Here is a 24,963-nt window from a genome sequence, read left to right on the forward strand (position 1 = left end):
CTGTGGTATACAAGGTATCCCGCCCACTTTTTATGCCACTGGAGAGCTTTGAAAAGGGGGTAGCCCAATTGTAATGTGTTTAGCCTCAAGGTGGGAGCCTTTTGAAATGCGTGAAATGCAAAAATCCTGAGTGGGAGCCTCATTTTTGTGTAGACTGAGCATAGTCTTAAGTGATGCCTATCTATCGGATGTGTGAATTTTCTAAACGTTTGACAGGTTTGCCTTTATTTCTGTGAGGTAAGCCTCCTCACTATGTTTCCTAGCAGTACTATGTTTTTGTGAGAACGTACTTACCTCTGCCCGTCTTCATTCAGCCATAGTGGCCATTTTCTCCTTTATGCCATTCATTGTTTCCAGGTGTTACTGGCTCCCTTCTTTTCTAGCTTCTGCACAGTAAATAAGGCCTTTCTGATAAGGAAAAATGCATCGCAGTGGTGCTTTTCAAGAGAGTGGAACTCCTGTAAGTTATTCTTATCCTGCGTTCAGTTTTAGGGTCCAATCATTGCTTCCACATGAAGCAGGTGGACTGTACCACTGTGAGCAGTTTTGCAGTATTCCAGGGCAGCAGTTTCTGCCCCCTAGCTGTTAGTACTGCTTTTGTTATGACGAAGAATACATAGTAGTGGTAATTTTCCTGAGATTCAAATTCCTTTGGTTTCATTTCTTTTCCTCTAAGTACTCTTTTGCAGTAAAGAAGAAAGCATTGTAGTGGTAATTTTCTTGATATAAAAAATCCCTTGGCTTTATTTATTTGGGCTGTAAGTACTTCTTTTGTAGTTAGGAAGAAGGTATTGTGCCATGTTTTGAAAAGTTTCATGAAAAATAATAAAAAGGCTAAGAAGAAGGAGGCTAGAATAAAATGTACACAAATTCATTACCAGGTAAACTTCGTGTTTTACCTCATGTTTTGCAAATTTTCAAGAAATAAAATTTTAAAAAGACGATTTCATCATTGATTCATATTGACAGGATTTATGTCATCCAGAGGCTGCTGGGACATACAGGATCCCAGATAATGGGTATCAAAATACATAACACATAACAAAAATTCTGAATTGTTCCTTTAATCAGCATGCCTTCATGAGCGAAAACACATAGCAACAACAAAAAACTCAGAGGAAAAAATAACTGAGTCTTGGAAGTATTAGGCAATCACATGAGTTTCTTCTACTCAAAAATAGGTTAAAATTAAAGCCAAAGGTGTTGATAGCTGTTTTTTGTTTGTTTGTTTGTTTGTTTAACCCTACTATAAGCTCAAATTCAAGCTAGAATTAATGAGCCTGGTCTTTGGATACCTTTTAGCCCTTCCACTAAAAACAAAAGTTTCAACCTTGTTAAGGAAGTCTAACCAGCTTAACTAATATTTTCTTCTTGCCTAATCTCTGGTGTTTGAAATCCCATGGACAAATGACAGACATTGGATGAAAGCTGAGAAAAGCCCACAGACGTAGTAGAATCCATGTCATAACTCAAGTCAGTCCTAGGCTCCAACCTCACTCCCTTGGACAGGCAGAATGAAGGAATCCACTTTTCAGAACACAGAAAATTGGTGATTTACCCTTTAAGTTTATTTTGCTTTTATTGACTTGTAAATGGAAGCCACAAAAAAAAAAAAAAAAAAAATTCAACCACCAAAACATTTAACTCTGTGGACTCATGCTACACCAATTTTAGGTACTTTGTCTAATGTGCCAATATCAAAGGATAAAAAGGCAGTATGGAGAAAAATAAAAACACATTAAAAAAGAAAAGAAAACATCTCTTTGCAAGTTAATCTCTTAGTAAAAGCCACAACTTTATGACTTTCTCAGCAGAGACAGAAGGGTAATTTTTTTTTTTTTTAATTCTCTCGTTCTTTTGCAGCATTAAAGCCACACTGCGAAGCAGTGGTCTGTCAATCAGTCGTAAAAAACCTAACAGATGACATAAATGACAAGAATATGATCTATAGCCACATTTTTAAACCGTAGACTAACTCTTAACTCTCCAAACTCCTCATAACACAAAGAGCTTTCTGAAAACCAGGGGAAGCGTTAAGAGAAAGATGAGGGAATACTTTCTGTGGGTTCCCAACCCCCAATCTCGTCCAAGCTGAATGTTGCATACAAATCTGTATTTGTGAGACACTCTCGCCTACCAGTTAATCAAAGCCCTGGAAATTCAAGGAAGCCTGTGTTTATGGAAATCTGGCATTTCTGTGAAGTTTTGAATGAGGGCTAAATAGAGCAGTTCATCTCATTTTGAAACTAATGATTCCTGCCAAGTGGTTTTCCAATGCTGGGTCTTCTGGCTCAGTCAGCATTTAGGAATTCATTTATGAGTTAGGTTAGTCGGAGACTCTGGAATTCAAATTTATGTCTGCAATTCACTCGTTTGCTCCTGATGGTCTCTGAAAGGAGCTTGTAATCAATTTACCAAACCCAGACTTCAGGAAATTTTCATATCCCAAAAAGAAGTTTTGGTTTGGAGCTTTGTCCACTTTCTAAATCAGCCCCCACCCTCTTCCCTCCGTGCTAAGAGCTGAGTCCTGTGTGGGGGTTGTTTAATGCTCCACAGCACTTTCCCCATAGCTCATCCCTCCCTTCAAAACAGGCTCACTGGTGCCTGGAATTCACCTCCCTTAACAGACTTGCCAGTGGTTTATAAAATGGCAGAATGTATGTGTGGTTTGTCACATCAGGCAGTTTCTGCTCTATCTGGCCATGTCTTGATGGAAGTAGCAAAAGCTCTGATAATTACTCATCCAATTTGTTTTAAAGATTTATCTGCCTGGTAACGTTCCAGGAAATTAGACTATGGGTTTGGAGCTTGTGTGTGTGTATGTGTGTGTATGTGTGTATTTCCCTGAGTCTTGCAAAGGCACACTTTTCCTTTTTTCACTAGGCAAGGAGCAAGCATTGAGCAGCCTTTCAATGTAACTATAAATTCACTACTTAAAAAAAAAATCTCCTTTGAAGAAGTCATCAAATAAATTAGCAAAGCTGGAAATTTGCCTCTAGTTTGTGTTGGCTTTGGGTTTTAGGGAGTTACTTAATAAACAAAAGTCAGTGGATTCAAACAGTAACAAAGTAATTTCAATGATTAATCAAGTGTTAAAACTAGTTTAACCTCTCCTGTTTTACAAACTCTCTATCACCCTGACTAAACTAATACAGGAATAAGACACCCGTCTGGAAATCTCATCTGAAATATTAGATTGGAAATCTAAAATTCAGCCAAATAGTGCGGCTTGTAGGGATATCCGTTGGATAATAAATTGCATTAATCTTACTTAAATTTTCCATCTAAATCATGTCCTAAGGCCATATTACTCTGAGGAAACTATGCCTTGCTCTAAATGCATTGTGCTACTGAAAACGATATTAAAAGGGGAGGGGAGGTAGGACTTATTTTTTTTTTCTGGACTGGTTTTTCCAACATGAAAAAGTCCGTGTGAACATTGACTCTTTGGAAGAACAATTGCAAGAGCCAGCGAGCACTTGTAGTTTTCAGTTGCAGATAGGAAACAATGTTGGCCACAGCGCACTTTCAGGAACTTTTCTGTCATTTATCTATTCCTTTCCCGTCTATGAACTCTGAGTCACGGTGACTTAGGCAACCTTTGTGCCTGCTGTCTTTGTGGGGGAGGACAGAAAGCATCCTTTTCTTAGCTTCTTTTTGACTTCCTCTTATATGGAACTGCAACCAGTGTCTTTCTCGAAGCTTCTACAATGTCCTTGTAATTCCATTCATTTTTTTTTTTTTTGAAACACAAAACATTAAAATCTGCCCCAATGTTTCAACTATTTTAAAAAGATGGCCAGGAGGGGGAAAAAATAACCCTGTGGCTTTCCCAGAGCTGCGCGGAGGGGTTGCGCTGGCGCTGAAGGCCCTCCCGGCTCTGGGCCGCTGTCTGCCACCTACTGTACGCTATAAATATTAAGTGCACTAAAAGGTGTTAGAATAATGTTGACTCAAAGTTAAACCCACAAACCCTCGGAAATGCTGACTCGTCTCTGCTGGTTCAGAGCGTCTGCTCTGTTAGCATTCGGGGTGAGATTCTCGGGGCTGCGCCCCACCATTTCCCCGAGCTCTTGCTAACAGCCGCAGGGAGAAAACGGACGACCAGCAGTCTCGGGAGGGATGTGGTCCACTAGGACCACAGTGCTCCCTGGCCTTTCACATCTATCTCCGCATTGGTCCTCACAGCACTCAGTGGGGTAGGCATGTTTATCATCACTAGCAGAGGAAGAAGCAGAAGTTGAGAGAGGTGCACCCACCTGCCGGCGGTCACATGGCTACCGGTAAGGGAAGAGGCCAGGACCAGAAGTGAGGCCTGCAGTCTTGACAAATCAAGCCACTAGTGAGAGGAGTGAAGTAGATTCAGTTTTCTGTGGAATAGCTGCCGGAGACCAGGCAAAGCCAGCCTGCCAAATCCCAGGTGCACGGGAGGCAGTACCATTAGCTCAGCCTTCCAAGCCGGAAACATGGTTATCTCAGACTCCTTCCTGTCTGTTCCTCCACATCCTAGCCACCCTAACAATCCCCACATCCTCAGAAATTTTTTCTGAAAATACTTCCAATGCCCATGGCTCCTCCGTTCTTACCGCTGATGGCTTTTTCAAGTTCTCGTAGCCCCTCACTTTAGGAAACCCTGGTGACATAGTGGTTAAGAGCTACCAAAAGGTTGGCAGTTTGAATTCACCAGGGCACTCCTTAGAAACACTATGAGGCAGTTCTGTGTCCTATAGGGTCCCCGTGAGTCAGAATCCACTCTATGGCAATGGGTTATCTGTTAACGGAATTGCTGGGTGGTTCAAATGAGCCTGTAATCCAAAGCTTGGCAGTTCGAGCCCACCCAGAGGTGCCTTGGAAGAAAGACCTGGAGGTCTACTTCTGAAAAATCAGCCACTGAAAACCCTCTGGAAAACAGTTCTACCCTACTCACACGGGGTCACCAATGAATCAGAACTGACTCATCAGCAACTGTTCTGTTAACAACCACAGCCCTGAGCCCTTCCCTTCCTCACACCACTACCAGAGCGATCATTCTAAAATCTGATCCTGTTAATCTCCTTCTTAAATGGCTTTCCATCGCCCCCAGGATACGCGCCCAGGGTAAAAACATGACCTCTTTTCTGTGGTCTTAGTTCATCTCCCACCACCCATCCACCCCAATTCACACTTGATAATCCAGCAGTTCTTTATCACTTAGTGGCCCCAGCAAATATCATATACTTTCATGTCTCAGGGTTTCCCTTCAAACTACCCCTTCTACTTTTAAGAACCTTCCCACTCCCGCTCCATCCCCCTACCACGCACAGACACACAGACACACACACAGACACACACACACAGGCACTCCTTTGTTTGAATGGGTCTTATGCCCCATTTATGATTCACCTGTACCAGCTTCCACAGCTCCCCCACTGCCCCGCTCAAAGCTACTCCTCTGTGCTCCTCCAAGTCCTTTGGCCGAGCACTTACCGCAGCCTATTGACATTATCCATTTACAGCTTGTCTCTGACTAGACTGAAACGCTTGAGGGCAGGATCATTTCTTACTCTCCTTAGTCCTCCAACACCTAACCCCCCTTACTTGCAGATAGCAAACGCTCAATAAATGCCTGTTGAACTGAGCACAGACCCTATTTCTATTTTAATGACTTACATAAACTTACATAGAGTTCTTTGATGATTAAGACAGATTATAAAGATCTCCTCCACCCCTGAGAAGATTAGTTGGGTTGTTTAATGGTTTCATTTTCCTTCCATTTCCCACAATTCATGGCTCCTTCCTCCTTCCTCCTTCCCACCCCAGGCAACCTAGAGCACTCTATTGACTCCTTTTCTGTTGAGCCATAAATTCTAGTCCTTCCACCCACTAGTCCAGGGTGTATCTCCCTCAAGGCTTCCCATGCTAGCCCTGCCTAGGTCCACCCTACCCTAATACTCCTCAACCATTCTGGCCATTCTTAAGTTGTCAAGCCCTTGAGTTCAGCTCTATTTGGTAAGGTGCTTGTTTCTGGATTCCTGTTACTCAAAGGATTGAACATTTTCAGTAGCTTGGTCAGCTACGTTAGACTGTATGCTCTGTGGGGACTGGGACCACAGCCCAGTCTCTTCAAGAAGTCCATTCTTGAGGCATAAACTGAATCTTCCAGGGAAGACTCTAGAAAGCACTCTGCAGTTTTTAGCCACTGCAAACTCCTAGGCCTGGTGTGGTAAAGCTGTGTTAGATGGGAATTGTTTAAAGTAGAAATATTACAGACCACCAACATAGAAGAAGCCATTCTGCTCAGCTATCAGACAGCCCTGCCAGCAATGGATTACTCACAGCCTACTGTCCATTGCTCTGTTTCAACAAGCTACTCTCATAACATTCTTTGAGGTTAGATACCCCCACTGAAATGAATAATGACATAGTTTATGGTGAAGGGTGAACTGAAAAACAGCGGTGTCATTATTGCTGTAAGTGCCCACAAAAGCTGTTTATTATCACACATGGACACAGCCACAAACACACAACTCATCACTAATAAACTCATTTATTTCCACATAAAGTTGCTCAATGTTGTGCAATCCAGCAGAGGGCTAAGAAATGTTGGCAATTCAGACCAAGAGTATTTGTCAACAAAACCAATCCATTTCACCAGCTTCTGCAAACCACTGTTGCAAGAATTTGCTCCCTGCACCCCACTCATAGGAGAAAATGGTCACATGCACCTTAAAGAGAAAAAATTCCACACACAAAAAAAAACAAGGTTGACTAAGATAATATTCATGAGAAATTTGGAAATTTAGATGTAAAGTGGAGAAAGAATGCCATTTTATTGCCTGAGCTGTCAGCAAAACATCACTTTGTTATTTTTAAACATCAGAGGAAAAAAAATATATTTTTCACTTACTGCAAAACAGGTGCTGTCTTAGTCATCTAGCGCTGCTGTAACAGAAATACCACAAGTGGATGGTTTTCACAAAGAGAAGTGTATTCTCTCACAGTCCAGTAGGCTAGAAGTCCGAATTCAGCGCTGGCTCCAGGGGAAGGCTTTCTCTCCATGTCTCCTCTGGAGGAAGGTCCTTGTCATCAGTCTTGCCTTGGTCTAAGAGCATCTCAGAGCAGGAACCTCAGGTCCAAAGGACGTGCTCTGCTCCCAGGACTGCTTTCTTGGTGGTATGAGGTCCCCATGTCTCTCTGCTCTCTTCTCTCTGTATCTCAAAAGAGATTGGCTTAAGACCCTACCTAATCTTGTAGACCTCATCAATATAACTGCCAGTAATCCATTTTATTACGTCATAGTGATGGGATTTGGGATTTACAACACATAGGGAAATCACATCAGAAGATAAAATGGTAGACAATCACACAATCGCACAAAGAAATCATGATCTAGCCAAGTTGATAGATATTTTTGGAGGACACAACTCAATCCATGACAGATGCTTAAAGCAACCTCAGATTTCTTTCATGTCTCACACACAGTGTGGGCTTTCTGTGTACCAGACACTGTCAGGCACTGCTGTTGTTAGGTGCCATCAAGTTGATTCTGACTCACAGTGACTCCACGTGACAGAGTAGAACTGCCCCATAGGGTTTTCTCGGCTGTAATCTTTACAGAGGCAGATCGCCAGGTCTTTCTTCCGCAGAGCTGCTGGGCAGATTTGAGCTGCCAGCCTTTTGATTAGTAGCCAAGCATTTAACTGTTGTGCCACCAGGGTTTCTTTATGTTGGGCATTGTCGTTGTGTGCCGCTGAGCCAATTCCAACTCATAGCCACCCTATAGGACAGAATAGAACTGCCCCATAGGGTTTCCTAAGCTGTAATCTTTACAGCAGCAGATTGCCAGGTCTTTTTTTCTTGAGGAGCCACTACAGGGGTTCAAACTGCTGACCTTTTGGTTAGCAGCTGAGTACTTAATCATTGCACCACCAGGGTTCCTTGTATTAGGTACTAGGCCCATAACATTAGATAATGCCAAGCTCACAGACAAATGAGAGATCCTGGTGATACAAAATGAGAGGCCACTGGGAATTACAGGCTTAAAGAAGAGAAATTTCAGTTTTGCCTCTAGCAGATTTTTTAGTCAAGTCCCAGCCTGCCCGACAAATTTATAACTCCTAAAATAGCCCTTGCAGTCCTTGAAAGAAAATATGTGAACCCATTTGAGGGGGGAAATATATGAAAAGCAAATAATTGTTGCCATGACTCAAAGAGAAACAAGGTCATTCAGAGGAATCCAAAAACCCAAACCCACTGCCATCCGGTCAATTCCTACTCATAGTGACCCTATAGGACAGAGCAGAACTGCCCCCATAGGGTTTCCAAGGCTGTAAAATCTTTACAGAAACAGACTACCACATCTTTCTCCCAAAAAGTAGCTGCTGGGTTCAAAACACTGACCTTTCAGTTAGCAGCCATGCTTTTTAACCATTGCGCTACCAGGGCTTCTCATCCAGAGGAAAGAAACCATAAAATAAAACCAGAGAAATTGGGGAAATGAGAACACTCTAGGGGCTGTCATTTGGCTTGTGGTAATGAGAATTCAAGCATCAATATAGAGAGAGCTGCGTCAGATTTGACTGGAACAAGGGCTGTAACAAGACATAGTAGCAGCTTTCCAACTTGATTCTCTCTTCCCCACATTCAAGTACATTTTTTTTTCTTTTTCAATTTATTTGTGCCCTTAGTGGTCTTGGGGCTACTTCCGAGGAAAAGCTTCCATGCTCTACAGCTTTCCAGGGCTTACGACTTAGCTGGGGAGACACGGACAGATGGGGTAAGAACCAATGTGACCAGAGGGGCCTGGAAGTTGAGACCAAGGAAAGACCACTGCAGATTAAAGCGGCTGTGAGAAGAAGGAAGTAGCTATTCCTTGTCACAGCGTGAACATAAAGACATGGAGGTCAAAATTACTGAAGTTTTAGAAGACTTTAAAAGTTGGAATTAAGTCCATTCTTTTCTCGCCCCTAATTTTAATAATAATCAGTCTGCAGAGCTGATCGAACTGGCTGAGGAGATGATCAAATCTGGGCATTTGTATTTTCAAAAACTAGGTTATGATCAAATCCAGTGCTTTCCATTATAAGTCTAAGTAAAAAATATTTCTTCCTATTAAGTATTTTCCTATAAACAAGAAAGAAGATATCCAAGTCCCAAGAACAGACTCTTCAAGACACAAACATGATTTTCCAAGTTTTTCTACTTCTTCCAGCTATTGAAAAGACTGGGTTCGATGACTTCATGAGCCAGAAACTTTTAGGATAGTCCCAGCCACTGTCTCTGACTTTTTTCTTCCTGGATCTTCCAGCACACTCTTTAATGTTTTGCCTTGGTAGAGTCGCTGTGAGTTGGAATCGACTTGATGGCAATGGGTTTTTTTTTGGGGGGGGGGTCCTATTTAGAATGGTGCAGTAACAGAGCTGCAGGGAGAGAACCTAGGAAGCTCGTCTCTCACTGGCCACATTACCTGGAAAAGCCACCATCTCTCTGAATCCAGCTCCTCATTTGCAAAATAAAGAAGTGGAGCTAGTGATGGCTCGGTCTCCCGAAGATGTAAAGCGTGAGCATCAATGATGCCAGAGGAGACTGAACTAAATCTTCCTGGCCCCAGATTATATGACAAAAGCTACATTTTAATAAATCCTGCTATCAACATGTTTACTTGTCATGTGTCTCTTGCTCATAAAGTTAGAGCGCAGACTGGCCCTCCCCAGATTGGCTCTTTTAGGTTTCCCAGATGTTTAGATTCCAAATAAACAGTAGTAGGTAGTTTGAAAATGACAGCAGAACGTCATTGCTCCAGCAGAAGTGGCTGAGCTTCCTAAACCACAGGCTGGGGAGAGTGAGCCCTCTTCAAACGCCTTGGGCTAGGCAACCCCAGCCCAGACAGCGCAATGCCGTCTACCAGAGCCAGGGGCATATCAGCGGGTGATCGGGGCTGGGCGCAGTCTAAAGAATGCAGAGAAGCTCAAGATATATGATCTGCTCGCCTGCCAAGAGCAATTTGCTTGACAGGCCTCCTGCTTATAAAATACTAAGACATTCTTTTCCGTATTAAAAAGTTTTGGTCTTTGTAAATGAGCTATAGTTGCAGTGGAAAAGGAAAAAGAATTGAACAATTTGATTTTTTAAAGGACTAGGTGGATAGCGAGTGTAGTTTATAAATTTGCTAGTTGAGGGAAATGACCAAAACCAAGAAACCAAACCCATCACTGTCACGTCGATTCCAACTCATAGCGACCTTATTATAGGTCAAAGCAAAACTGCCCCATAGGGTTTCCGAGAAGCGGCTGGAGGACCCAAACTGCCATTAGAGGTAATTTTCAGGTGGTTGGCACCATTGTGTCCATATGAGGAGAATTTTCATCCATTCACAGATCACAATAATCTAACTTTAAAAATATACATGTTTTAATGTTCTAAAAGGCATTTCTTTTTTAAATCAATGTTAAGTCCTTTATTCTATATTTTTTTTTATTGTGGTAAATTTATACGGGATGATATAAATTTCTCTTATTATTGAAAACATTATGCTAAGTGAAATACGTCAGTTGTACAAGGACAAAATATTGTATGATCCCACTTAGGTGAAATATCTAGAAAAGCAAATGTATAGAGACCTAAGTTTCCTGGTGGTTACCAGGGACTCCTTGCTCAGAGATTATTGAGCTTCTGTTAAAGACGATGGAAAAATTTGGAAACGGATAGTGATGATGCTGGAAAGACACGAAGAATGTAATTAATGTCACCAAGCTGGAACGCGAACCATGTTGAAATGGCAAGTGTTTTGTTACGTATGTATTTGCCACACTAACGACATTCATTTCTAATCCTGCTGTCTTAGTTATCTGGTGCTGCTATAACACACATATCACAAGTGGGTAGCTTGATCAAACAGAAATGTATTTTCTCACAGTTTTGGAGGCTGGAAGTTCAAATTCAGGGTGCCAGCTCCAGGGGAAGACTTTCTCTCTGTCCGCTCTAAAGGAAGGTCCTTGTCTCTTTGAGCTTCTGCTCCTGCGTGATCTTCATGTGACTTGGCATTTGTCTTTCTCCTTCTCTTCTTCCTAGCTTGCTTATTTAATCTCTTTTATATCTCAAAAGAGATTGACTCAAGATACACCCTACACCCACCCTGCCTCACTAACATAACAAAGACAACTCATTTCCAAATGGGATTATAACCACAGGCATAGAGGTAGGATTTACAACACATATTTTTTGAGGGCACAATTCAATCTGCAACACATGCTTTCCCTTGATCCTCACAACAACCCTATGAGGAAAGAAGGGAAAGCATTATTACCATTTTACAAGTGAGGGAATAAGTTCCCAAAGCTTAGGATACTAGGTCAAGACCATACACCAAGTAAATATAAACATGTGAGCCTTGACCCGAGTTCAGTTTGTTGATGCTTTCTCTACAGTGCCCTGCTCCAGTGTCCCTTGGCTTCTTCTACACATCAGCTTTTGGTTGTCATTGTGTATTGACTTGTCAGGTACATAATTTTGCTGTCATTTTTATGAAAGTGATGTTCCTATGCTAATTCTTTCCAATTAATATATAAGCTTAATACAGTGAAAATGAAAATGTCATCAGACATTTTTTCTAATTTATTTTTTAATTAACTTTAGAATCATTAGGGAAAAAAATGAACAAGCTAGACCACCTAATTTTAAAAAAGGGGTAATGATGGGGGATCTAGTATTAGAAGTTATTAAAATACTACAAGTTCTACAATAATTAAATAAGGATGGTACTGACACAAGATTAGACAGAAAGAAAGAAATGTTTCAGAAACAGACATTTGTATAAATAAAAGCGATATATGTGAAGACAGGAGTGTCATAAATTAAAGGAAAATTAAAGCATTGTTCTACAATCAGTGCCAGGAAAATTTGTTAGATATTAACTGTCGACCTTTTGGTTAGCAGCCATAGCTCTTAACCACTATGGCACCAGGGTTTTCAAAAACCCTTTGCCATCAAGTCGATTCCAACTCATAGCGACCCTATACAACAGAGTAGAACTGCCCCATAGAGTTTCCAAGGAGCGCCTGGTGGATTCGAACGGCCAACTTTTTGGATAACAGCTGTAGCACTTAACCACTATGCCATAATAATAAAAAAACAGTTTATATTCTTTAATTATATCATACCCTGAAATAAAGATCAAACAGGATAAAACTTCAAATGTTAAAAAGTGAAAATCAAAAGAAAATATAAGTAAAGATCTGAACTGATTCGAGAAGGACTTGCTAAATCTTAAATCTAATGAAAGAAAAGACAATGGGCAAATATAAATAAATGCAACTTTAATAAACATTTTCAATTCCATATGTTAAAAAATAGATAAATAGGCGAAGGACCTGAGCAGGGGGTAGTTCTTAGAAAAGAAGTGTAAATGACTAATAAACCTATGAAAAAGGTTCAGCCTCACAATCTGAGGTAAATTAAAATGATAAGGCCACTTTTTGCCTATCAAATGAGTGTTGTTAGGTGCCTGGAGTAGAGTCAGTTCCAACTCAAAGCAACCCTGTGTACAACAGAACGAAACACTGCCTGGTCCTTCTCCATCCAATCAAATGAGTGAGGTAACACTGTAAGATCCCACACTGCTGAAGAGTATGCTGGGACCATCTCACTGCAAAGCAATTTGACGTTGTGTTTCCAACATCCTTCAATTGTTCACATCCTTGCCTTCAGGAGCCTCCTGAGGAAATAACCAGAGACCTGACCAAAGATTTGTAGACAAAGACATCTCCTGCGGCATTCTTCATAGTAAAAGAAAAATATGAAAAAGCACCCAAATGTCTAAGATTGCAGAATGCTTAGGAAAATGATGTTTCTCACAGAAGATGGACTATTGAAAGTGTAACAAAGAATTTGTGTTACATGAGGAAATGCCTTTAATACAACATTCATTGAAAAGAACCAAGAAACAAAATCTGTATACAATATAAGTTCAGCAACCTGTTTCAATGACTAAAACTATACAGAACAGAACAATGCCAAAAATGTAGAAACTCCTTCTGCCTGGTGGAAAAAAATTCATATTTTTTTTTCTGCTTCTTTAAAAGTTTGAATTAATTTTTTTTCCCTGTTTCTTTAAACTTTTGAATTCAAACCATATTTTCTAAAATGAACATTTATTATCATTTTTGGAAGTAAAGACAAAAATATACAAACAAATATATGTATACATATATATATGGTAGTCTTGTTGCCCTGTCATTCATAGGCCTTATCCTTGAATTTTTTTCTAGGAGTGAGGATGGATTACACAAACCCACTCATTCATCACTGCCCGTTTGCCTGTGACATTACAATATGGCGGCCTGACCGTAACTGCTGTCTGTAGCCTTACAAAAGAACGTAGGATACTGAATCCTCAACCTTTAACTTGGGCAGACTGCTCTCATCAGTCGATGTGAAGAATGTACCTATGTTACTAGAGTAATGTCGCCGCCATAATGGTTCTAAGTAAACCAGCACCACAGGTAGACACTGCTCAATGGTTTCTGTCAAAGGAATAAATATTTATAGTCTCATTTCCAAATATCCAATTACGTGATTGAAAATGCTGAACTAATTACGGTTCTACTCATTAAGTTTCAATCACAGAGTAATCTATGTTGATCCCTGAAATGGGGACTGTGTAAATGTTGTGTAACTAACTTAAACATCCAGGAGTTTTTTGCTTTTTTTTTTTTTTTTTTTACTACTCTAGTTGATCAGCTAGCCGGCATATTATCTGAATTAAAAAAAAAAAAAAAAACTGAAAGCTCAGCTTTTTCTAGTGATTTAACTGAATTTTTACATTTTCGTCTGGTACTGGCATCATGTGTATAGATAGGTCCAGGGTATGTGGCATAGGGTCAGAGGTAGTCTGGAGCTGACTCACACCAGCCCAGCACATCAGATTCTGCTTGCCTCTTTCCCATTCTGAGTTCAGTGACATTACATTAAGCTGGGAGCTTGATACTGTCACAAGGGGGCTGGGGAGGGTAGAGACCAGGGGAAATTTATACCCAGAAATCAGCAAATGCTACAAATAAAGGTTTTTTTTAAAAAAAAAATTCCTGACTAGGCTTTCTAGCACATCTCTGCAAGGCAAAACTATCTGAATCTAATTTCTGAATGTTTTGTTCTAAATGAGTGAACAAAACCACTCTCCTTTTGAAATTAGATATCCAGAAAGGCAAACCTAGAAATGTTTATGGACCTGAGCCAATGGCTTATATGATGGGGAAAATACACTAACTCTCTCCATATATGTCTGTGATTGTATGAGGCTTTCTCTCCACGGGGAGCAAGACAAGAACCAAAGATATTTATCACCTTTTCTAGGTTCTTAAGAGTCCTATAACTTGATCTCAGAGAAAGTTAGAGTAATATAAATGTTTTTACGCAAAAAAACAAACAATCCCTGCCAGAGGATGGTTACTCCATTCCCAGGTAATTTGACAGCTAGTCCCAGGGCAATAGCTAACTAGTTTCAGACCTGCAATGTGATGAAGTCTTGGCAGTCATTAAGGCAGAGCAGGCTGTGGCTTAATACAAGTAAGTATAAACCAGGAATTATCAATCATTATTCAATAATCTGATACCAATATTTTGTGTGTTGCCTCTGAAATAATAGGAAAATTCAAAGTGATCCTATCAAGTGTGTTTGTGATATTTCTGGCCAGGAAAATTAAAATTCAATGTGGTGACCAAGCTCTGCTAAAGTTTTGGCATCATGGTGAGTCACTATACATAAACTAAGTCAACCATGCCATGGTCCAGGTGGTTGATGAGGTTGGCTGGGACCAGCTCCATCACTCTTTGGTTGGTGCCCCCAGCAGCACATGACGCAGGTCGTGTGCACTTTGAACAGAGCTGCTGATATGGAGCTCAGAGCTCTAGCCCACCCTCAGGGACTGATCATAGGCATGTCCCTTAAGCTCTCTGGGCCTCAGTTTCCATAAACTAGGGATCATTGGCCTCGCTCAAATTTATGTCACTAACAACCACAGTGACAATAATCATTGTTTCTGATAAATTTAGTATCTGCAACATGCCAGGCATAATATGATAAGCAGTTAACCTAAATTAAATTATATACTGATCATACATGGCAAATATTATTATCCCACTTTATATATGAAAAAAAAAATGGAAAGTTCAGGAAGATTAAAGAATATGTGCAAAGTCCCATAGCCAAAAACTATTGAAACCGTGATCCCTCCATAGTATTGCTTGCCTCTAAAGCCTAGGTTATTTTCACGAGACAATACAACCAGTACCTTACAGGGTAACTGAATGAGACTAGAATTGGGAAGGCACTCTAAGAATTAAGAATTGCTGGATAATTGTTGCCAACCATAGAGCAACCCATGCTAAAGACTGAGAAAGAAGCTGGGTATTTGTTATGTAACTAACGTAGACATCCAGTAAGTTTATCTTAGTCAATGGCCTCCAGCCACTAGTTAATTTATTACTTGAATAAAAAATAAATCCCAGCTTTTTAGCTTTTTCTCATCTCATCTCAAATACCATCAAATGATCAGTCTTATTGCCAACGTCAGTGCCAACTCAAAACCCGCTGCCGTCGAGTTGGTTCTGACTCATAGCGACCCTATAGGACAGAGTAAGGCTGCAATTTTTACAGAAGCAGACTGCTACATCTTTCTCCCATGGAACAGCTGGTCAGTTCAGATCGCTAACCTTTCAGTTAGCAGCCAAGCACTTACCCATTTTGCCGCCAGGGCTCCTTCAATGCCAAGTCCCAACCCAGCCCAGCGCCCTGTAGGATCTGTTATATTGTTTAATAAGTGTTTATGGAGTGGTCACTGAATCCCAAGGAGTGATTTCTGAATTTGTCAGTAGATGAGTACATTCAGATTTTTTTTTTAATTGTAACGTTTTAGTAGTGCTCCCTTTCCTGAAAGTGCAATATGAGATTGTGCTTTGATAAATCTTGAAAAAGCAGGAAAAAAATAAATAAATAATTGACTACCTTCTATGTACCATTCACTATGTTAAGAATTTAACACATATTTTGACTAATCCTTAAAACAACCCTGGATAACTGATGTGATTAATTGATAAGCATTTGATAGGCATTGAAAACTGAATCATTCTAGTATGTCAAAAAAAAAAAATCCCAGCATCGGGAACCACAGGTATGGTAACACTGTGGCTAACCGGCTGAAACTAAAGAAAAAGCTGAAAAGTGCTGCGACTCTCTTGCCCACAGGACACATTTCGCTAAGGCACCGTCCCGTGTTGCACAGCCATGCCTCAGTTCCCAGCAGATTACCAACAGGTGTCTCTTACCTCCCCACCACCCAGCGGGTGCTTGATTGTGCTGCATGATGTCTGGATGCTTTTCACATACACCAGAAAACAAAACAAAAATAACCTTCCATAAGGCATATATTTATTTTAAAAAGTGGGGAGTCTGTAAATAAACATTGTTCTGAGGAAGTTATAATACCCCTTGAGATAACTGGAAACCCTTTTATTCCAAAACCAAGGCTCTAAAACCCAGCCTGAAGACTAAAGTCAAATTATTTTTAAGAGGAAGCATATTTCTCAAACAATTCCTGAAATTGTCTCCTGAGTTTGGGTTCCCGCTGCCTCAATGGCTTCTGGAATTGCTTATTTACGAAAACAACCAAATGCGAGTGCATCTCTCCTGGCTGGCATGTCCATCTGCTTTGAAAAGGAGAAAAAGCAGGAGCTAGATCCCCTGGCACCTCAGGCAATACTAATATTTCCAGCCCTGCCTTGACTGTGGGATCTTTATTGCTTTTGATGGCAAAAGAAACAGAGAGGAAGACTGCAGCTGGGCTTGTAGTCCCAAGTGGAGTTTAATGTGGCTGCAACGGAAAAAAGTCACGTTTTAATGTACAAAATGAGAAAGTGTGATATGGCAATCATTAGGGGAGATGATAAACACAGGCTGTGCGTAAGCATCACATTTGTGTGCGAAACTGCAACTCAGTCAGACCAACAGAGGGTAACGACTGTTTACTTTCACTCCTCTAACCACAACAGCTTAATAGCTTCAATCGCTGTTGATGGAGTTGCAGGCCTAATAAATGTCACATTCCAAAGTTTGGAGGCCTGAGAGCTACGCTGGGCCCCTGTAGTTAAAATAACAACAAATATCCACAACTCAATCACCCACAAGTCATCTTATCAAACAATCTAATTCTGCTCCCTCGAGCCAATGATATCACTAGTTAGACTTGTCTAACAAATCACTGGGCCAAATTCAGTCTCTACTTACACAATATTATTTAGCAGCTCATACATTCTGGTCCCTCTCTAGAGCAATTCATTAATTAGGCATTGTCACATGTGCAAAATCAGGATTATACTTGCCATCCTCCTTTCGTACAGACGGAAACAAAAGAGCAGAGGCTTCTTTGCAGAAAACAATTCGCATCCTGTGGATTATGTACTGTGCCTGGCTCTGTTATTTGTGCTAAAGACTGCTGATTCCCAAGCAGATTCCCTGATCTTTTTCCAATAGTTTTCATGCCAAAAAAGGAATCACAAAAACCAGTGGGACAGAGGGGGCTTCGAGAAGGGAATGGTGAATAGCATAAATACGGCAAAGCAGTCAATGCTTGAAAACTGAAAAGTCCCTGTTAGATATGGCAGCCGATGGGAGCAATAATGCACACGCCAGTGGATTGAGCAGTGACTGGAAATGACAGAGAAGACAGTGAATGTAGGTTACTGTTTCTACAAGTGTGGTTGAAAAGAAAGAAGGGAGGATTTCTGTTCATGGCACCTTGACTGTACTAAAATCCAAAGAAAAAATCAAACTCGTTGCCACACAGTTGATCCTGACCCATGGCAACCCTGTGTGTTACACAGTAGAACTGCTCCATAGGGTTGTCTTGGCTGTAATCTTCATGGCCTTTATTCGAAGCACCACAGGGTGAGTTTAAAACACCAGTCTTTAGGTTAGTGGCTAACCCAGGCTCAAAACCTAGTCATCTTTGATACTTTGCTTCCATCACTCCCTACATTGCAATCATCAATTCGATGAAATTCATCCAAATCAGTATATCTCTAAAATAAAATAAATCAACTACTTTCACTTCTACTTCTACATATTAATTCAGACCCTTATTATTTCACACCTGGGTACAGCTGGAGCCAGCTAACTCTTTAGCCCAGTTTTTCAGACCCTCTGCAATCTGCAACCTAGCTACCTTGTCAGTCAGATTTATTTACCCCAACAGCCCTATTTGAGTCTTCTGCTCCTGCCAAGCTCTCGAACTAAATCACCCTGAGTTTTCCCACGTTCTTGCCTTTGTTTGTACCCCTGTCACCACCTGTCAAACACTTCCCCATCCATCAAGATCCATTTCAAGGATCATCTTCCCCATAAAGCTGCCCTGCCCTCTCTAGCTGGTCTAACTTCCTTAGACGAACATGACATTCGTCATCAATTGCTGCATCAAGACTTCGTAAGTTCCTTCATAACAGGGACCATGTCCTGGTGTAGGGCACAGTACTTAACTTCTGTAAACACCTGAACTTGAACAGTGTGTTTCAATTTATACAAAAAGACACCCACCACAAGGTTTTTGGAGCACTGTTTCTTATTTGTACTACGTGACCAAAAAAAAAAAAACAACTGCCATCGAACCAATTCTGACTCACAGTGACCCTATGTAACAGAGTAGAACCACCTCGTATGGCTTCCTAGGCTGTAAATCTTTCTTTACGGAAGCAAACTGCCACATCTTTCTCTTTGGAGTGGCTGGCGAGTTTGAACCACTGACATTTTGGTTAACAGTCAAGCACTTTAACAACTGCTCCACCAGGACTCCTTGCCTATGTGACAGAGATAGCTAAAAAGCCGGCTTCCACTTTTTTCCTCAATTTTCCATTTTGTGCAGAGTCCCTGATTGCAACATTACAATAGATCAGAGAAGAAACAGGACAGCACCCCAGGAAGAGTGGTTTCCTGGAAACTGTTTATCACTTTCATGAACAGAAATAACAAATCTGGCTGAAAAAGAAACAAAAACAAAAAAAAACGTTTATAGGTAATGGTTGTTGTTAGTTGCCGTTGAATAAGCCCTGACTCATAGCAACCCCACATACAATGGAACAAAACCCTGACTTGTCCTACGCCATCCCTGCAATTGGAGCCCTGGTGGCTAGTGGTTAAGAGCTCAGCTGCTAACCAAAAGGTCAGCAGTTCAAATCCACCCACCGCTCCTGGGAAACCCTTTGGGGCAGTTCTACTGTGTCCTGTAAGCTCTTCATGAGTCAGAACCAACTCAACGGCACCTAACACCCCTCACAAACATATCCCCATAGTCAGTTGCAGATTGAACGATGTTCCATTGTGATCCATAGGCTTTTCACTGGCTGATTTTTGGAAGTAGATCCCAGGCCTTTCTTTCTAGTCTATCTTAATGGCAAAAGGCAGTTATCATTTGAAGATAATACTGTGTAGGGAACTATGTGTGGAGTTCTTAACAGTCAGAGGTAATGTGTTGAAACCGTTTAGATGAGTTCTCTCCAATTTTCTCAATTTGGCGAACAGAGGTTGCACACCAGTACCCAGCACTCTACTAAGCGTCACTTTTTCTTCCACTTTTTTTAAGCTTTCAGGGAATATTGATGTGACCTCAAAATATGGGGAGCAAAACCCAGTGCCAAGAGCCTTAGCCTTGAATTTAGGGCTCCCTGACCTGGGCGCTGCCTGCCTCTAACTCACAGCCACATCAGCCCTCTCTGTGTGGTTTCCTTTCCTCAACCATGAACTAGGAGCTGGAGAGAAAAAGCCAATGTACTTCAGTTAGTTAAATATGAATCAAATCTCCACCATGCATAAGAATAAATGTAAATATACTGTATTAGGAAACAACTTAAGTTGAATATATTGTGGTTACCTTAAGCACCTCTCAAATAAGCCAACAAGAACATTTTGAAGTGGAATGTTGTAGGAAAAAGTAATGAAATGAATATAAAATAAGGGAAAGAGGTAATTCCAGGAACACTCTAGTTCCTGTTAACTCTCATAAAGCAGTGAGGAGCTCTAAAACCTAGCTAATAATTAGGATAACTCAGTCAGTTTTTTTGAAAGTATAGATTTTCATTAGAAGTCAGGATAGAGGCTATCTTTCTTACTGGGAGCCTTCTATTTCTTGATCTAGATGCTAGCTACATAGGAATATTCATGACGATTTGTGTACATTTCTATATGTACTTTATACTTCAGTAAATGTGTTTAAAATGTGGATTTCTGAGCCCCACCAACAGAAGCAAGCCAGGAATCTGTATTTCTTAAAATCTGGCCAGGTGATTCTAATGATCAGACACACCTGGGGACACCTTCCTCCTCAAAGGCCTGGACAAATGCTACATGGACAACAACTTTTTTTTTGAGTGAATAAGTGAGTGAGTTCTTTAGCAGAGGTGAAGGAGCGTGGTGACATGATGAGAGCCATGTCTCGGAGTCCTATCCTGTCAACCAAAGATGTGGGATGGGTTGGAATTAGGGAAGACTAGAGCCAGTTCACTCAAACGCAATAAGTTTTTTTTCTTTTTTTTTTTCCCAGAGCCAGAGCAAAAAAGAACTAAACTGTTTTTATAATTCAGGTGTGAGATGACAAGGGCTGTATTAAGCTAGTAACTGTGGAAATAGGGAAGAATGGCCGGTCAGAGAGACATTGTGGGCACGTAATAAATTCCAGAGAATATATTGGCAGATGCCAAAAGACAAGGCTTCCCAGAATTAAATCCCAATGCTCATAAACTCTGGTATGTTTCTTTATCCCACAGCATGTATGTGTGTGTTCCCATGTGCCTGGGGCTTCACTACATGGGATCACAACCTAATCACCACATACAAACATATATACATAGAAACACAAAATTGCCTGTTAAGGAAGTGTTAATAATGTTGCCTCTGAGAAGTGTTGACAATGGTCTTCTAACTTAGCAATCTCGTAGTTCTCAGGTAGAGTCCAAATTCCAAGGCACCTAACCCTGAAATTTTTATTCCAAGATGAGACAAGGTTCATCAGAAATTCATAAAATCAAAGAAAGTAGGACCTCATATGTTATCAGAAAAATTGATGTAGATAGGCAGTCTGAAATCTTCCACCCACACCTCATTCCTAACCTACAGCAGACATCCCACACCATTCTGGGGACCTCTCCCAAGAAGCTAGGATGCTGTGCCAAGCCATGCAGAGGTCTGATGAGTTGAATAGATGTCTGAGAAGAGGATGAGACCACTAGATATATTTCCACTAGTAAGCCGAGCCAAGCTTTCCAATGAGACCTCTAGAGGCAGGCGGCTGGCTGTGTACAACCTACTCTGCCACCTACAATAGCTCTCCTAGGGTTTCTTCCCATAAATGAGTGTGGTCATTGGCTTAAACTCATGTTTGTTGGAGGTAAATGGTACTGTTTAAGTAACGGAGATTATTCTTTAGTAAATTCAATGAACGAAAAGATGTAACAGTAGATCAGAATTTAACTTAAGAGAAATTGCTTTCAGAAAACAAATTGAATTATGGAATCCTTGATAAACAATGAGAAGAAGGGGAGCCCAGTTGTACAATTTTCTGAACTGTAATATGAAATAACTTACCGTTACCACTGTGAAAATTAAAATGCAGAAATTGCTACTCTCATTCCTCCTTTGCAAACCACATAATGGCCCAAATCCACCCCCAAAAAACATGTATAGTCCTTAAATCTAAAAGCTTATAGGTATAAATACTTTGTGATTGGGCTTACTACCAATTCGGTTGTGTACGTGTATATGTATGTAACCAACACGACACACATACACACATGTAATCGTTTGTTCAGCAGACTATCTCCCTAGCAGCAGATACTACCTCCCTGCCTGCCTGACACCATGTCACTTGCTTTGGCCGACGGAATGTGAGCAGATGTGACACAAACAGATGTCTTAAACGGGCTTGTGGGGTTTGGTCTTTTGTGTTCCAATTATCTGCCACGAGAAGAATAAGCTTGGGTGACCATTGCTCCTTTAGCCTAAGCTCAGGTCAAACACATGTGGAGAAGATCTGAACTCAACCTGCAGCCTGGAGTCCATCCCAGACAACCTGTTTTCTAAAGTCGAGTCACTCAGGTAAGCTCTTCTTAGGTCAGCCTAACCGCAGTCAACCTGCAGATCTTTGAGTGTGAGAGTAATGCTTATTATAGTCAGGGTGTTTGGGGTTATATATTTTAAATATCATTATGGCAATAATTAACTGATAGAATACAAAGCCACTCAAGTACTCAGATTGAATTAACTAGTCAACCCGGTTATTTCAATGAAAACATGTCGGTTAACTACTTCTGGAAATGACCGGTCAATGCATTTGAACCAGTTTCACACTATAGCAAAGACTACTATGTTTTCACCGGAGCCTGTTCCCCCTTCTTGGTTATATAGACAGACTATTCCCCAGCCTCTCCTGTAGTTAAATAAGGTCAACGCAACATGAGTGGAAATGATGTATATCATTTGAAGATCTAAGTCATGGGGAGATTCTCTCTCATCCCACCTCCAGCTAGAAATTAAGGACTCCAAGGTGTTGGTGAAGAATATTGAATATACCACATACTGCCAGAAAAATGAACAAATCAGTCTTGGAGGGAGTACAGCCAGAATGCTTCTTAGAAGTGAGGATGGCAAGACTTTGGCTTGCTTACTTTGGACATGATATTAGGAAAGACAAATCACTCAAAAAGGGCATCATGTTTGATAAAGTAGAGTCAATGAAAAAGAGAGAAGCCTTCTATGAGATGGATTGACAGAGTGGCTGCAACAATGGGCTCAAACATACCAATGATTGTGAGGATGGCACAGGGGTGGCAACACTTCATTCTGTTGTACATAAGGTTACTCTATGAGTCGGCGCTGACTTGACAGTAACTAGCAACAACAACAAGGTTCTAAAAGATGGTGCTTAACAAAATGGAAGTCTCTAAGAACTTTCTATGATCCTTTTCAGTTATCTGCTTTAGCTATCTCTTTAATCCAACTGGTACAGCAGCATAGAAGGCATTGGTTGGAGCTCTAAAGGACACCTTCAGTAATGATGGAAATAATCCTTGGCAGGTCCCAAAAGCTGATAGCACTTTCAAAACTCAAATATGATTCCAGAGGCCACGATACACAGTCATTTGTAAAATTACACAAACATCTCCAGGAAGAATCTGAACCTGAAATCTCTTAACTTACTGTCCATTTTCATCTGGGCAATGAAGGCACGAGCTTCCTCCTCCAATTGCAATATTCCTAGTAAGAATATTCCTTACAATAAATAATTTAACTGATGAAGTTACAGAAGACAGATACAAAGCCATTCCACTTGGCCTGGTAAAGTACCTCTGGCCTAAAGTAAAGAAAAAATGCTAATGGAAGCAGTTATATAAAAGTCACTTGTATTAAAATTCCAATTACATTTCAATTCCCTTCCTTCTTGTAACAATTTTCTTTGAATAGGATATCTGTCAGCTGCTTGGAGTTATCAAGTTATGAACCACTTCATCCTACCCAGGGCTCAAGAAGCCACTAACAAAATGTTAATAGTCATTCTTTCAACAGAGATTTATTGGCGTTTACTATGTACTGAGCACTGTGCTGGGTGCTTGCAAGACACACATACATACTAGGTTTGGAGGACATAAGAAGCGAAGCCAGAGAAATAAAAGAATGCAAAAAAGTTATACCAGGTTCTAAGATAAAATTATGTACGAAGTACAATGTAAGCACAAAAAGAAGAATGAAAACTATCTTCTGAGTACAATATAGTTGTTTCCTAAGACATAAAGATAGGTAGTACTGACTATTTTCCAATCTTATAAGCAATAAATGTTTTTGTAAAACTGTTCCCTACAAGGATTGTTTTCATCTTAAACAGATTTCGTTGCAGGCTTAGTGCGGCAGACAGACTTTTGCTTAACAATGATGAAGTAACTAAGTTTAATCAACTCTTCCTCCAAAAACCTACCAAAATGATAGTCAAGGGGGAACAAACTGCTACCCCAAAAGGTCAAATAGAACTTGAGAGAAGACATTAGCATATGAGAGATTTCAACAACATTTTGGAAGAAGAAAGCATGGAGCAAAGCAATAGCTGACTTGGCAGAAAACACAAAGGTACAACTTAATTGAAGAAGGGGGTCCTGAGAAGGACCGAACCCAATACCCTTGAAAGGCTCAACTCTTAGAGGCACCAGGCTCAAGTAGGTATGGAAGGCATGGTCCTAAAAACAGGGGATGATTTAAAAGTGTGTATACAGACTTTTAGCTCCACCATGTCTGCTTCTCCATCCCCACACAACTAGGTGGCTAGCCCTCACCTCCACCACACCTCCTCTCGCCCTAGAAGAGTTATGTTTTAGTCACTGGCTAAATTTTTTTTTAAAATCAAATCAGAGAGGTTCCAGATCTGGGGACACCAGGTCTAGATGAGGATGTGGGAGAAACTTAGGACACAAAACAGAAGGAATGAAGTGGAAGTGCACATGCAGACCCAAAGGACCCTCGGCCATTGCCTTTTCCCTTCTTACAGAATGCCAGCGGCTCAGTGTACACCTTACCACCCACGCCTCCCTGGCAAGAGATTAGAGATTCTTCTCTGAGTAAATCAAAAGGATTCAGACAATAGACCTCTAGATACTAAGAGAAGATTGTGTGGAGGGAGAAATACTGACTCACCTGATCATCCAACAGTGACAAAATCTACAGTGACACCAACTGGTTGACAAGACTCATTTATAGAGGTTCCATTAAGATTTATATGGGCTCAAACTTAAATATGATTGGACAGCTGAAGGTTACTACACATTCGAGAAAACCTCTACCAAGAAAAATGCAAACAAAAGGAAAACAGACATGTGGAAGGAATATGAAGAAAGCAGGTGTCTGCCAGTCTGTCTATCTGTACACACAGACAGGCTGTGCCTCAAACTTCCAGGCAGTCATAA

At 40.8% G+C, this 24,963-nt stretch overlaps 1 long non-coding RNA gene across 2 annotated transcripts in view; it reads right to left on the minus strand.

Annotated features, from left to right (window-relative positions):
• The window catches only part of LOC135228663 (uncharacterized), a 114,977-nt gene that overhangs the window by 66,392 nt on the left and 23,622 nt on the right, over positions 1-24,963 (minus strand). Inside the window, exon 2 of one of the 2 annotated variants that reach the window (XR_010319444.1) lies at positions 6,887-7,187. The exons of the other annotated variant lie outside the window; for it this stretch is intronic. This is a non-coding gene — a long non-coding RNA (uncharacterized LOC135228663). The remainder of the gene's footprint in view (positions 1-6,886; positions 7,188-24,963) is intronic. 2 annotated transcript variants of the gene reach the window in all.

Source organism: Loxodonta africana, chromosome 25 (assembly GCF_030014295.1).
Source record: "Loxodonta africana isolate mLoxAfr1 chromosome 25, mLoxAfr1.hap2, whole genome shotgun sequence".
NCBI lineage: Eukaryota > Metazoa > Chordata > Mammalia > Proboscidea > Elephantidae > Loxodonta > Loxodonta africana.